Source organism: Lissotriton vulgaris, chromosome 4_1 (assembly GCF_964263255.1).
Source record: "Lissotriton vulgaris chromosome 4_1, aLisVul1.2, whole genome shotgun sequence".
Lineage (NCBI taxonomy): Eukaryota > Metazoa > Chordata > Amphibia > Caudata > Salamandridae > Lissotriton > Lissotriton vulgaris.
The window spans coordinates 842,771,246-842,786,422 of NC_141691.1; the positions used below are offsets into that span (position 1 = coordinate 842,771,246).

At 46.6% G+C, this 15,177-nt stretch overlaps 1 protein-coding gene and 1 non-coding gene across 2 annotated transcripts in view; one reads left to right on the forward strand and one right to left on the reverse strand.

Moving 5' to 3' along the window:
* Positions 1 to 15,177, reverse strand: part of LOC147722658 (uncharacterized) — a 132,243-nt gene that overhangs the window by 77,275 nt on the left and 39,791 nt on the right. The window lies entirely within an intron of this gene.
* On the forward strand, positions 12,646 to 12,838 carry LOC147722659 (U2 spliceosomal RNA). Its single transcript, XR_015295439.1, has one exon. It is a non-coding gene; the product is annotated as a U2 spliceosomal RNA (small nuclear RNA).

The window sequence follows — 15,177 nt, forward strand, 5'->3', positions numbered from 1 at the left end:
GGTGCAGCTGGGGGAGAACAAACGCACTGGCCCCAACCGGGCCTTGGGAGCACAAGGCAACTGCTCCCACCTCAGCCCCCACTCACCGGCAGTCCAGGGACTCCGCTCTTCTCCTCAGGGAGGCTCCAGTTGGCAGGCCGGTTTCCTTTTTGCCGTTAGCTATGTTGCGGGGCATGGGAACCCTGCTACCTCACCGTACGCCACTGCCACCTCGTCCTCTTGGCACTCAGGAGGGGGAATCCCCCAGTTAGGATTCCCTTGAGGTACGTTGCAGCTCTGTGCTGCAGAGCTCAAAATCTCCTCTGGGAAAATAGAGTGCGCAGGAGGCGCTATGCCCTCAATAGTCCCAGGGCAAAGGCTGGGCAACAATAAAATAGCACTCACAAGGCGATATTGAGCAACAGCTCCAGCCAGCAGAGTGTCCTTGGTGGTGGAGAGAGCACTGCCCAGCGCAGCCAGGCAGGCCAGCATGCAGGGACCCCCAGGAGACAGCAGCTGGGTCCTCCTGGCAGAGGGTCCCCTCCAAGTAAGTACAAGCACACCCTTCTGGGGTCATAGCCCCTACATTTATAGGACATTTTCCTTTGTGTGTAGAGTACAGGGCTTGGTGGGGCAAGCATTCACTAGGGCAGGCACCTTCCTATTCAGGGACCAGGGATTTCTCCTCCCACTACTAAAAATGTAGATGTCCCATTCAGTCTATCCCTGACTCACCCTGCCCATCCTGGAGCCACACACACCACCCAGCCCCAGTCACTCAAAAGCCAGACATGCAATTCACATCAGGCAGAAAGAAACATAGCACACAGAATTGCCAACTTCTAAAAGTGGCATTTCTAAAATAGTTTAAATAAATTTGCGCACACCATTGCGTAGCATTTGTTATCGCCATTCCAATCATACCAAACTTGACCACGCTGCTCCTCTCATAACAGGAATTCCCACTGAAACACTTATCAGGGAATCCTCAATGCATTCCTATGGGAGGGCAGCCCCACAGTAGTGAGAAATCAAAATGGCTGTTTGTCACTACCAGGACATGTCACACACTTAAGGTACATGTCCTAGCTTTTACCTACAATGCACCCTGCTCATAGGGCTAGCTGGGGCCTACCTTAGGGGTGACTGACATGTAGTAAAAGGGGGGTCACGGACATGGCACACACTTTAGGTGCCACTTCACAGCGGCAGCGACACTGCGTGCACAGGCCCTGCAATGGCAGAGGCCTGAGATAGGTTTGAAAGGCCACTTTGGGGGGTGGCGCAATCAGAGCTGCAAGCCTACCAGTAGCATTTCATTTACCAAGCCTGGGTATATGAGATAACACTTTACAAGGTGCTGACAGGTAAATTAAATAGGCCAAACAGGTGTAGACCAATCTTATCACATTTATCACAGAGAGCAGACGCACTTTACACTGGACAGCAGTGCTAAAGTGCCCAGTGTCCTAAAACCACCAACACCATGTCAGAAAAAAGGCTAGGAGAAAGGCAAAAAAAAAAAAAAAAAAAAAAAGTTTAGGGAAGACCCTGCAAACAGGGCCAAGTCCAACATAGCCACCCAGATGTCCAACAGGTGCCCAAGGATGAGGTGACCATTGAAGGCACCGAATGCATTGAACATCTCTGCTAAGCCTACAAGAATTAAGTTGAGCACTACCTACATCACCGTAAGCTTTGAGGTCACACAACACGCCCAAAAGATCTAATTCACTTCTATGGTACTGTCTAAAATGAACTACATGTGGCTGTAAGATATAACAATCTCTGTATTTCAATCAGCGCCCCTCTAGAAGCTTGGAAAGATTATTTTTCAGTGTGTGATGTTGAAGACCAACTAAAGAGTGAACAGTGAAACTTACTATCTGGCTAGGTAACAGAAACATGATCTAGTTCACACAAACATGTTAGGTGAAGGCTCATTCTTAGTTACAAAATCATTTAAACAAATGTTTTGCTCAATTCATTGGGTGGATTTCAAGGGTATCTAGAAGAATCCCAGTGGACCAAGCAGAACCAATCAATTATCCCTAGAATTGAGGTGGGTCACTAATCTAATTTGTTATATCCAGGCCAGTGTAATATAACATGATGATTTTGTGATTAACAGAACAGACAATTCCAGAAGATTTCAATAAATGAAGTCACAGGACCAGGTGGACCCTAGAGTATAAATATATTAATAGAGAAATAAACAGAGGTGAGTGCTTCAAAACTTAAAGCTCAGAATAGGTATAGAACGGAGTAATCTTATGGACCATGATGTGCGAATAATCAGCACCACACCATCACAGGATAAAAGAAAGTGGCTACTAGTGCTCAAGTAATGTACCAGAAAAAGGGAAATTAAGCTTTCTGAGTAAGTGTGGAGCACTCCTTTCTCCTGGTGTAGTGGTTATGGGAGTTGAGGTGTGTGAAGGAGTCTTTGGAAAGGTATGGTGGGTGCGAGCAACTGCAAGAGAGGAAGAGTATTATAGGTTGATTGCAATTTGTGTTGAGATTCTCACCATGAAGTAGGAAGGATAGAAGGAAAGTTTAAGGATTCATTGTGCGGCTTTGCAGAGGATATAGGGAAGTGGGAAGATGGGTGCAGATAGGGATGTCTTTTATATAGGAACTTACAGAAAAGAACCCTTTTCTGCCATGAATAGTAGAAAATTACTGTACAATTAAACACAGCCTAATTGCGGTTCTGATGTTGAATCATTCACACAATAATAAACAATTGTAAAGAAAAAAAAATTAAGACAAAGGGCCTCAAAAGTCTAACTTTCCTACTTTTCGGTATTCCCAAAGGTAAGTTACAAGTATTATCTTCCAACACTCAGGTGGAGTTTCTGGTGTGGAATCTCCGCCTTTCCTCCCCGAGGGTGTAAAGTTCTGCTACTGTTTAGATACCTCACTCTTCACCCACATTATGTGGCAAAAGTGCAGCGTGTGCATGATTGTGTGCATTCTGTGATGTATGTGTGCCTGTGTATTGTACAGTACATGGAGGCTTTTGGGTTCTATATTGGAAGCCTAGCGCCTCAGAGAGCCATGAGGAGTTGGAGGATCCATGCCAGACAGACTTGAAGATTGCCTGCATTCCCGAGAGCTAGATGGAGCAAACACTTGAGAACGGACAGCCGGGCTCTCTTGAGCACTTCAAAAGTGTTCTTCGATCCTGTAAAGGTCATTTGTCAGTAGGGCCGAGGTACATATCAGGAAAGAGATGTTTCTGATAACGGAATTATAAATATTAGAGCTGGGGGTCTTGGTAACATTTTGATAGGCATATATCAGTGGGGTTGACATCCAGATAGGATATTCTAGCCACATTTAAGGCCTGTTTGCAGGGCTATCAAATCTGGAATCTCTCCTGCTGTGACGAGTGCCTCATCGACAAATGACAGAACAGAAGAGTTGGCATTTCAGAGGGGAACCCCCACATCATAAACTTCAAAGACTTAGCATATGTGTCTGGAAATGAATTATAACATGGGAGTTTGAGCTTCCAAAAATTGTTAAACTGGACTGTACATCAGCATGGAGAAGCTCAGCATGGCATCTTCTTGTTGTGACCAGGACTGTGGACTGAGATATGTCAGTCTCCCAGCTGGGTGAGGGGACATTGCCCAGCCAAATCAGGGCCACTTGCAAGCACCAGTATTTGCCTACCTGCTCAGGCCCTGTGAGGTGTAGGAGAGAGGCTGGAATGAGAGTGGTCCAGTGGGGATCCTGTTGAGTAGATCCCTAAAGCAGAGTATGAGATTCAGGGTGCTATTTGACGACCATTGCATTGATAGGGCCACCAGCCTGAGGGCTGCTGTATGTGGCCCCCATTGACAGGCGGAGACAATGGTGAATCTATGGGCCATCGCCTTGGTGCAGTGTTGTGGCAAATAGTGAGCCACAGCTAGTGCAGTGACCTGAGGGGGCAAAAGTTGAGAATGCACTACTCGGGACCCCCATATGCCAGGTAGGGGCTGAGGTGCAGATAAGGGTTGCCGCCTGGTACAGCTCTGTGACAAGGAAGAGGACTATCGGCCACTTCATTTTACAAGGTAACAGGGGGTTGATTCTGTTTAGGGAATCAGAGGCAGGAATCGAAGTAAATATAGTTAAATGCACAAAGCCTCTGACACCATGGATCACACAAGTTGTTTTCTATTCACGTCCTATTTATTGACAGTGAATGCTCTTGTTTTTTAGCACATTATTTAAAGGTTCAAGTGGGTACACATTGGGTGTGAACAACTCAATTTTGATTGTCTCCTTACATCAGAAAATACATTCGATAATGACAAAAAATAGCTTACTGGCTATTAGATTTGGTCAACGTGAAACAAACAGTGGCAAAATAAGTGGAAACACTTAATAAATTCAAATATAAACAATCCACAAATAAAAAGAAAAGTGAATACATGTATCAACAGTATCTTATTTACAAATGATGTGTTTAGGTCCTACTGTAAATCTCAAGGAGATTGTATTGCTATCCCGGGGGGATGTTATTGATTTGTCCCTCAAACGGGAAAGTTAATTGTCCTGTGGTATGCCAGGGAAAGTCATATGTTGCGAAAGTTCTTTAATGCCTCGTGGTGAGATGCATCTCTCACTGTATGTCCCAATGGTTTAGTTGGATCATATGGCATATATTCCTCCTGGCACCAAAGATGAGCCTACGCGTTTCGACCTTAAAGAAAATCTTGACAGGAGGGAAACTTTGTAAAGGTCTTCATCAGGGCTCTTAGTAGGTGATGAGGAGCGTCATGTTGCACCCAAGGGTGAAAAAAGTCAGTACTGCATTCAATGGGTAAAGTTGGCTTGCAGAAGACGAGAAGATAGTTCCTCACACATCGGTGTGGTGAAGGTGATTAACTGCAGTCTTTTTTATTTGTTTTGTGCTGCAGAAGTCTGAAGGGTTCTTCTTCAGTGCCACAGCGTCATTGTAGCGGGACACGTTCTCCGCAGTGTGGAGGTGCAGGGGTACGTGGCATACCCGGCGCTACCTTCTTCTGACGCGTTGCTTCTTTCTCGGTTCTCGGCCACTTCATGTCACAACAAAGCACATGTGCATCACTTGGTGTGTGCGCATTACCGCTAGCCTTGTTGCTATGATGGGGGCATAATGAAGAAAAGGGCTGTCACACTATACCAGCACATGCCAGAGTAGCATTTTAGGTTGTGATCTGCAATAGAGGTGCATCTATTCCCATTCCAAAACCCAGAAGCATGCAAGACTGCCCGCCTGACTCAGGAGTGTCGTGGGTGCCTGCCGCCTCGCTGCAGCATTGTGACTACTGCTTACTGCCAGGTGTCTGATGCACACCTGAGCCTGCTGAACCAAAACTCCAAGTGAGAACAGGTAAGACTAATTGCCGGACCATCGAGCCTCTGAGGGAACTTGCTCCGATTTAAATCGGTACTGTGCAGGAACACTTTGAATTGTAAGAAATCATTGTGGGACTTCTAAGACTTGTACTTTCTAGTGGGGCCTAATGTCAATCTCCTCACATGAATGGAGAATAACCACCGTCCTTTCTTAAGGGATTTGGACTCAGGGACATACCCAAGTAACGCTAGAGGACTGGCCTCACGATGACTGTGTTCATTATTTGTTGTGTGCTGTATTTGAATTAGTGTTCAAAAAAATATATACATTTTTGCATAAAAGCAATGTTCTGGCTGGGCATAATGTATTGGGGTTGCTGAGCATGTTTTAAGTGGGTGGTCTGTCTACACCTTGCACACACCTCTTCCTAGAGAAGCCTTGGACTGCTCGACCTGGACTTCTGCTGAGAGTCAAGTGCTCAAGAGGTAAACTTTGCCCAGTTACTCAGGAATCATAGTATTTCGGGCCCGGGACATCAGGCTTAAAAGGCCACAACCCCAAAGGTTGGACCCAGTAGCTCCTACTTGCCCTGTAGCCCTCTGAAAGCGGTTCTGACAGCTATGAAAAGGGGACAAAGGATGATTTGAATAAGATGGAGGAAATCACAGTACAGCTCTGTTGCTTGAAGGTCACTACTTACTGCAAGGTCACTTAAGAGTTACTGTCCATATCTCATAATCTTTACTACCCACATCCAGTTGGTGGTTCGGGTTGTCATACTTCTGTACTGTATGAGGGGCAAATAGTGAACCACGTACAGGAACAGGCAGTGAGCCCCAGATGCGTACCCGGAAATGCCTTCTTCTGGTTTCCATTAGGTGAGGCATTGCTCGTTGTCTGAACCTTCTGTCGTTCTCAATGGAGGACTATGTGTGATGTCATAGAGTGAAAGCACCTGGTGCAGTGCGCTTAGGAGCCTGGTTGTGTTATGCGCGGAGATGTCTGAAGTGAAGTTTGCCTCAATGCGGGGACGCGTTCATTGTCAATTAAGCAGCTTTTTTTGTTCTAATATCTTTAATAGTTTGAGAGAAGAAATATAAACAATTAAAATACCATAATAAGCAATACAACCAAAAGGAGAGTTACGCAATAAATAATTAGACAAATAAGCATTCATCAGAATAGATATAATCAATGTCATATATATCACCGACATATCAATTAATATGGGGGAAAAAGCAATATAGAAGCAATACGAGAGAATCAGTTGTATCACTTGTATAAATCAAATCAGCAAGATAAAGAGAGAAAGGAAGACAAAAAAGAAAGAGAAGCATAAATAAAGCAAACGAGAGAGAAAAATCGAGATGTAGTGACCTCCTCATCATGAATAAGACGGACTCTTTGAAGTAATTATGGATATTTATTCAAGTAGAAGTTCAGATGAAATAAAGTGCATGCAGTAGTACCAACAGGGAACAGCATACTGAATCATAACATTCTTACAAAGTACAGTACATCATAAAGGTTCCATTACATATAACAATTCTACCAGGTCTTAAAGTAACAAGCAATCACTACACATCCCCCTTCCTTAAAAACACAAAAGAAAAAGAAAATAAATAATAATTACTGAAGAACAAAATCATCAAACTTGCTCGGAGTGCGAATAGGTCTACCAAAACTGCTAGACTTAATAGCACCAGCATTATGTGTGTCCTCTGCAGAAGGAAGATCGGAAACAACATCTGCAGGATCTTCATGATGTGGACAAGGACCCACAATAGTGTTCGTATCAGGACAGAGAGGTACAAGGGAACCATTAAGCCACTCAGGAACCGTAGAGCTAGGAACAGTAGAGCTAGTTCCAGGCACAACTGCATGATCAAAAGGTTCAACAACATCCTGCACATCCCCCTCCTTTAGATTTGAAAAGACATTCAACCACCAATAATCTCTACATACACGCTCACAATTTTATGAAGTAATTCCCTGCTTAGCTAAAGCTATGCGACTCATGTGGTGAATGCTTCCATCCTCAAACTGAACAGTGTTCCTCATAACCTTAGTGATACGCATAGGATCCGAGAATCTGGATTCCAATTTCCCAGATCTTCTTCCAGACTTTATTCTGGCCCACTGTCCAACTTTCACAGACACTTCTTTAGTACCATGTTTGCTATCAAAAAACTCCTTATTCTTATCTTGAGACACAGTAATGGAGTGTTTAACACGATCAACATCCCAATGATACCTTTCGCTCCTGCCCATCCAACCGGGATTGATTTTACAATGGGGAAATCTTCCACGCATTAAACCGAAAGGGCTCTCACCATCAGTGTCATGAATAGTAATCCTATATGACCAAATAAGTTTGTTCAATTCATCCTCAAAATTTTTATTAGCTCTCTTTGCCAATTGCAAAACCCCTTTTATAACTCTGTTGACTCTTTCAACGACAGAATTACCCCTAGGGTGATACAAAGCTGTAAACTTCTGTTCGATTCCAATATTGCCCAGAAATACTTTCATAGCCTCAGACTTAAATTGGACGCCATTGTCCGTTAAAATTGAAGCTGGAAAACCTGCTTTTAAGAAACATCCCTCCAGAAATCTAATTACTGCCTTAGTATCCACAACATGAACAATATCCACTTCCAACCATCTAGAGAAAAGATCAACTAAGACTAAAATGTATCTTAAAGAACCATCCTGCCAACAAACCGGTTCAAGGATATCTAACGCAACACATTCCCAAGGTAAATTAGGACATCCTAAAGATGACAAAGGAGGATTCAAAGTCTTCTGAGTCTTGTCTGCATGCTCACAACTGAAACATTCACGAACTTTTATTCCTATATCGATGTCAATTTTAGGCAACCAATACAAAATTTTAATGTTTCTTTTGGTACGAGCTATACCAGGGTGTCCTTCATGGCCAATATCGATGATCTTGTTCCTGATGCCAGATGGAGGAACAATTCTTCCTGCCCTGCAAACAAAATCCATCTCAACACTTAACTCGTCTCTAACCTCCCAAAATGGCCTTAAATTAGGATCAACCTTAGCTTCATTAGACCATCCATTAACAATTTTCTCCTTGACCTCAAGCAAAATTGCGTCATTCTGGTACTCCTTCTGCCAGACCAGTTTAGAAAGACCAGGAACATCATCAAATACACCAGCCACACAGTAATCCTTCCATGGATCATTGTCTAATTTTCTGAGAGGTAAAGAGAACCGGCTTAAAAAATCAGCTATAACATTTTTGGTGCCAGGCACATACTGCACATCATATACATAATCCTGTAACCTCATCGACAATCTAGCAATCCTGGCAGACGCTCTGGAAAGACCATCAGTGGTTAGTAGTTTCGTCAAAGGTTTGTGATCAGACCTTAGTAAAAACTTCTTTCCCCATACATATTTTCTGTAATGCTCCATGGCCCACACACATGCCAATGCCTCTCGCTCTATGACCGAATATTTTACTTCGGAAGGTGACAATGAACGGGAGGCAAAAGCTATAATCACTTCATTCCGAGAATTAGATACTTGTGTGAGGACACCACCAATGCCAGTAGCACTTGCATCCGTGGTTATAATAGATTCAGCATGAGGATCAAAACCTTGTAGTTTTGGTGCCTGTGCAATATCTCTTTATGTTTTCAAACGCTTGTTGGCAAGTATCACTCCATTCAAACACAACCTTGTTTTTCATCAAAAGACCCCTGCTACAATAGGGAGGGTAAGTTAAGGAGAAGACACAAAGGGATATTGCGCCACCAGGCCTTGTAAGGCTAAGTTCATATATCTATCAAGAGATCTCCAGACGCCACAAGAAACAAAGGGTGTATAGTGTTTCTCCACCACAGAAGTATGAGCCCCTCGGAGAAAAGATACCGAAGCCCACCATGTATGATAGGATATGGACCCAAAGGATTTCCATTCTGTTCATATAATCTTAACCGCAATTGACAGCAATAAGTCTAGCAATTGCATATCAAGAGGATCCAAAGGCAATGGCGATGTAGCAATTAAGCGGCTTTGACTGCACTGGTAACTTCAATGTGTGAGACTGCTATGTGTAGGTTGCTGCACCTAAAGTGTGTTCATATACAGTAATAATAATGTCAGTGTCTTTGGCTATCTTTCCTTCAAGAGGGGGGCTGGTGACTGCAGATAGTCATATTTAGTAGACAATATTGCCTATTTCTTCCACTTTATAGAGATTGTGTTGGTATACTGAGTGTCAAAATCGGTGTTGCTTCTAATTGGAGGAGACGTCTTTCCATATCTCCTGCTCTGTGACTGGCTTTTCGTTGTTCTAACATGGGGAATCTTGTGTCTTGCTCTGTATGTTTTTTAGTTTTAAAATGGTCAACTAATGGTGCATTTAGAGTTTTACCCTGTATCCTGGATTTGGGATGCATTATTCGATTTTTGAATTTGGGATGTGTTTTTCCAATTCATGCCAGGTTACACACACACACACACACACGATGACAAAAAGTAGAGGCTGTGTGTTACAGTTGGTAAACTGTTTATTTATGTAGGTGCAGCCCCCATCTTCAATTGTCTGATAGCATAGCCTATACAATCAGCATTTTTGGAGACCTGTGATTGGTGGTAAGCACCAAATGGCTGGCAGAATCGTTTCATTTTTAGGTCGAGCCTGCAAGAGCGTGCACTAGCGCACTCGCTCTCGCTTGCAAGACTCTTGTGTCTATTAATGGGCTTGGAACCCACAGCTTACCATTCATTGGATTAATTTTCGCTCTTTTTTGCTGCCTTTTCATTGGGCAGTGCTGGTCACGCGTCACTTCCTTCTCTTTACATGGTGCACGGCCAAGTACAGATAAATTCGCTTTATTAGTGTCCCTCCACTGGTCATCCACTGCTCGCACTGTGATGGAGGTATTATTTCCCCTTTTTCTCATACAATTCGTTATGCCATGTTCAAACCTCTGCAGTCGTGTGCCTATTACATACCCGTATTTTGGTTCCATCATCGGTTAATCTTTCGACACTACTGCCTATTTAATAACACACCTGTTGACTTTGTGCATTTCTTTTCAGGTAAATAAATGCACATTACATTTTTTTTCCCAATACCTTTTTGTTTTGATGTCGACCACCAATTTCTTTGGGAGGCGGGGACGTTTGAACATATGTTGGTAAAACCATCATTTTAATGTAGAAATATTCTGGTTCTACTTTGCCACTGCTGTATGCGGGCTTTGTTCCATACTTTGCAATACACAGACACAGGAATAGCATGGAATTATTTTGCTTTTCACACGTTTTTTTTTTTTTTTACAACTGCCTATTCATTCAGATTCTGTTTGCGGATTTGTTGTTTCAGTGCATGTGGACTCCTTTGTTTTCCTTGGTGTGGCCTATAATCAAAAGCTGTGTTATTTTGCTGTCCTTTGTGCAAGGCGGATGATGATGGTATCAAAGCCTGCCGAGCGGCCCAGCCCCAAACAAAACGCAGCACTGTAGAATTTCAGAAGAAAGGTGTGGGGGCAGATTCCAGGCCTCTCCCCAACGACCCACCCTCGTCTAAAATGTCAAATATGCGACACTTCAAAATACGCCTGAGACTGCACGGATTCACCAGACAGTCGGATATCATTGCCCATTCCGCGCTCGATTCTCCATCAAGGCCAAGCGGACTACAGCGTGGTCATTTCATTTTCTGCGAAATGGGCTACATTTTATCTCTAGCACAAATCTGCATATTGATCAATTTCTTCTTCGGTGAGCTATTTAAAGAGGAATTCCTTTATTATGGGATTTGATTTATATTTTCCCTAGCTGTAAATTAAAATCACATGTTTATTTTTGCTTCTTAATAAGCAAAACTAATAAATTCGGAGATGTTTCTGGAGATTTAAGATCTCGGAGAAATTTTAATTTTGAAAACGTTGAAATCGCTCGGAATTCAGTGTGAGGAGTGAGGTACATGGGCTTTTTACCCTGCAGGGTTTGCTACATTATCCACCGATCGCCGCCATCTCGGTCTGTATTTAGCAAACGTAGGTTTCTGTTGTTGCAACTCTTTGAGGTACATTACCTCCTCGTTAGTCTTCCTCGCCACATGACTAACAAAGTGAGCTTCAGCTCCACACCAGAATCCTCCAAACCAGAAAGTCAGCCTCCCATGCCTCCCATCCCTTCCCAAGATGGCCGACCCATTACCACCTGACCTCTATAAGAGGAGGGCCGGCCCAACCCATCAGTCTGTTTTTTAGTTCTGCGCGTCATTTCTCTCCAGATGCGTCTTCAGGTAAGTGGATCCTGCTGTTGCAGGAGCATGGGTCCTTAGTTGGTGGTCCTGCGCTAGCGGACTCTGGGGCTGTTTGGACCTTCCCCCGGTCCTTTTTTTGGGGCCCGGTTAGGCCCTGCTTTAGCGGACCATGAGTCAATAGGGGGGCGGGCAGGGTCTGGGGCTCCTGTTTATGTGTCCCTTTTCTGCCCTCGCCTCGCACAGTGTCAGAGTTATTGCTCTGTCTCATGTCCATGCTGCCGGAATCCTTTCCGGGTTTGGTCCTACTCTGTCTTTCGTCCCACAGGTTTTTGGCACGAGTACACCTGTAATGTATCCCAAGGGCTGGCACATTGGTTTTGCCAAGTGCAGTTTGTCTTTCGGTCTTCTCCAGCCAATTCTTTAGGTATTGGGGGGGGGGGGGGGGGGTCGACAGGCGCTTTTTGTACACGCCTTGATGGCAGGGATATCTGTGTGTTTTTTTTATGTACATGTAGTGGGTGGTCCAGTTGGGGGAACGTTAGTTTGATGGTCTCACGGTCCTCCGTTGCCGGGTTTCTGCATGTAATCTCCTTTTTTGGAATGAGAGTTCCCCTCTCCCCTACGCTTCGGCGGCACGTATACTGATACTCCGCCGGCCGCTCTGCTACCCTGATGCGGTGGTGTTCCCGCTCTCACAGGCTTACCTTAAGCGGCCTGGGGTTTCCGCACGGCGGGTGTTGGCTGCCCCCGGCTCCGTTTCCAGGGGGCGGCTGGGCTCAGTTTCTTGCCCCGCCATATTCAGGGGCGCGGCCGTTGCTCTCCGGGCTGTGTGCCTCCTGTGTTTCCCTCGCCTCGGTCCGGGGGCGGGGTCGGGTGCCTCCGGCTTCCTTCGGGATTGGTGGAGTCGGCTGGTTTTCCTCCAGCTGGATTCAGCCGTTGCCTGGGCGGGACGAGGTCAGGTATGTTGTCCTGTATGGAGTTTTGCTCCTGTGGGCTCGCACGGCGTATTGCTAATTCTTGATGTGCGTGATACCTGTTCTGTTTTTTATGTATTCGTGTATTGCGCTGAGTGCGTATTGCTTCTCGGCCTTTTGACGCCGGTCAAGTGTAGTCTCTGTTCTTATCTGTTTAATCTCTGACACGTCCTCTATCTGGGGCCCATATGTTGGATTAATTGTACGGCGCTCTAATGCCAGTTTGGGGTTGACTTTGCGCTATTTATGTAATTCTGGGTGTTTTTCCTCCATTCACGGGTCATTGAATCACCTGATTGCGGCCGTTGCCTGAGCGGGGATTCGGCGTCGGGTGTGGTCGCTTGTGTGCTATTTCGGTGTTTTGTTTGACATTTCTTGCGCACTGTATTGTCATGTTGCATGTGCCTGTCTTCCTTCTGGGGTCGATTCTTCGACTGCTGTGTCGTCTGAATTGCCGGAATGGCCTGCGGCGCTGCGTTGGGCTCGCTCTCTTGGAGTCTTGGGTTCTTGTCGCCCTTCTGTCTGATATTTCCCTGTTTGGTGCCTGTGGCCATGCCACCCTGGAAGCCCCTTCTCTCGTCTGCTCTTGGTGTGAGTCTGGCGGCTCAGTGGACTGATGCATCTACTTCTGGTGCCTGCTTTTGGCCTCATGGTCATGGGTTCAATCCCGGCGGGTCCACTCAGCCTTTCTTCCGTTGTCAGTACACTTTTGTTCCATTAAATTGGTTTACATTATACGTCTGTTATTTCAGCGGCCAAGTTGCCCCGTTGCTGGGGTGATTGTGTGCTTTATGTGGTTGGGCCTGATTGGTGCCTGGATGGAGACTGCCTGGGTATGCCTGGTGCTGTACGCTACCATGGTACTGTAGCTCAGTGGGGCGCCTTGGGCCTCTGTTGGCTCAGTCCTCCACAGGACGTGGATTTTACTCCTGCTGATTCTTTCGGCTGTGTCCTGGGTGATTCTGGGGTCTGTGGGTGCCTGCATGTCTGATGGGGGTGGTCCTCTGTTTGCTCCTGTTTTTTTCTTCTCTGATCTGTGGTCTCCGGGTGGGCTTTGGCGTCTGCTCCTGTTCCTGCGGTCTGGTTTTTTCTTGCCTTGGATCGGCGGGCGTCCCTTGCATCCTCCTCCTCGTCGTGTTATCACGGTTCTCAGCTGGTGCAAGTGGTTTGTGTTCACTTCTCCCGCCTCATTTCTGGGGGCTCTGGTGATACAGTAGTGTGCTAGGTTGTGTTCTCCACACGCACCCGTACACGTGTTGTGACATGTTTTGCCTGGGGGTATTTTTTCCTTCGTATGTGCTGATGTGGCATTGTGTGCGAGGGTACTTGTTGGATTTGGTCCCGGTTCTCTGTACTGGGGTGCAGACGTGACTTTGTTATGCTTTCTGTCCATCTTTTGTTTTTTGTTTGCGTTGTCTCCCCGTGTAGGGCGGACTGTTGTGTGCCCCGTGCACTCCTTGCCGCTGGTTTCGGGCGTTCCTGGCTGTTTGGGTCCGGTCCCGTGTGCTGTGGCTCTGTGGTTGGTCTCCTCCCTTGGGTGACTGTCGGCCTTCGTCTGGTTTTGTGTGACCCCGGCTGTTCTTGTCTGGGTTGTCTACCCTTTTGGGGCCCTTCCGTAGGTTGAGTTTTGGGCTCCTTGGGCCTGGGTGCCTTGTGGTGTTTGCCCGGTCTGTCCATTGGGGGTCCCCCGTCTGGTTGGTCCCGGTGTTCGGTGGGGTTTCCCTCCTTCACCTGTTCCTGTGGGTGTCCCTTCTCTTGCCCTGGTGGCCCCCTTCCTGCCCTGTCTGCCCCTTCGGCCATTGTTCTTTGTGTTCTGGTCTCCCCTTCCCGGCCTGTGCAGCATGCATGGGTTCCCGATCTGTGCTGGGTCGGTTAGTGTGTTTGCCCTGGCCCCGCGGGGGCTTCTTTTTGCTCTCCTGGGCGGTTGTTCCCTGCCTCGTTCTACGGGTTCTTGGGGGGCTTACCTCGGTCGCTCTCTTCCGGTTTGTGTCCCTGGTGCTGGCTTTTCCTGCCTTCTTATCCGGGCTCGCAGCTTCGCACCTGGGCTTGTTTTCCTGGCCAGGTTCTTTGTCCTGTTGGGGGGGCTCGTCTGGGTACTTCCCATTTCTGCTCCTGCGGATGGTGGCTCTGGCCCGTGTTGTGCCTCTGTGGGCGCTGGCTCAATCGGGTCAGGGGTTTCTTTTCCCACCTCAGTCTTTTTATTTCTCACCGGCGCTCCGTGTGCGGTTTGGATCCTCTTCTTCTTTGTCCCTGGTTTTGGGATGCTGGGTCCTACCAGCTCGGGTTTGGTCCCTGGGGGTGTTGGCGTTTCTCGTTCCGCCCGGCTCTTCGGTCTTCTCGCCTTGGGTGGGTTGCTGCCTGTGGCCTTGCCCCTGTGTCCGCTCCTGTTCCGGTCGGTTCTCCATTGTTCGGCTGGTTCGTCCTGGTGTGTCTTTGGCCTCCTGGGTGTTTGCCTCAGCGGTGCATTTTTGCATGTGGAGCGGTGCGGGCGGTTTTGCTTGTCCCCTGCGCTGGGCTGTCTCTTGTTCGTTCTGCTTTCCCCTTCCTTCGGGGTTCATTGTGCTTTCTTGGGCCGGTGGTCCCCTGGTGGGTGTTTGCCTACCTGTTTGGGCTTGGCTTTGGTCCTGGTCCCC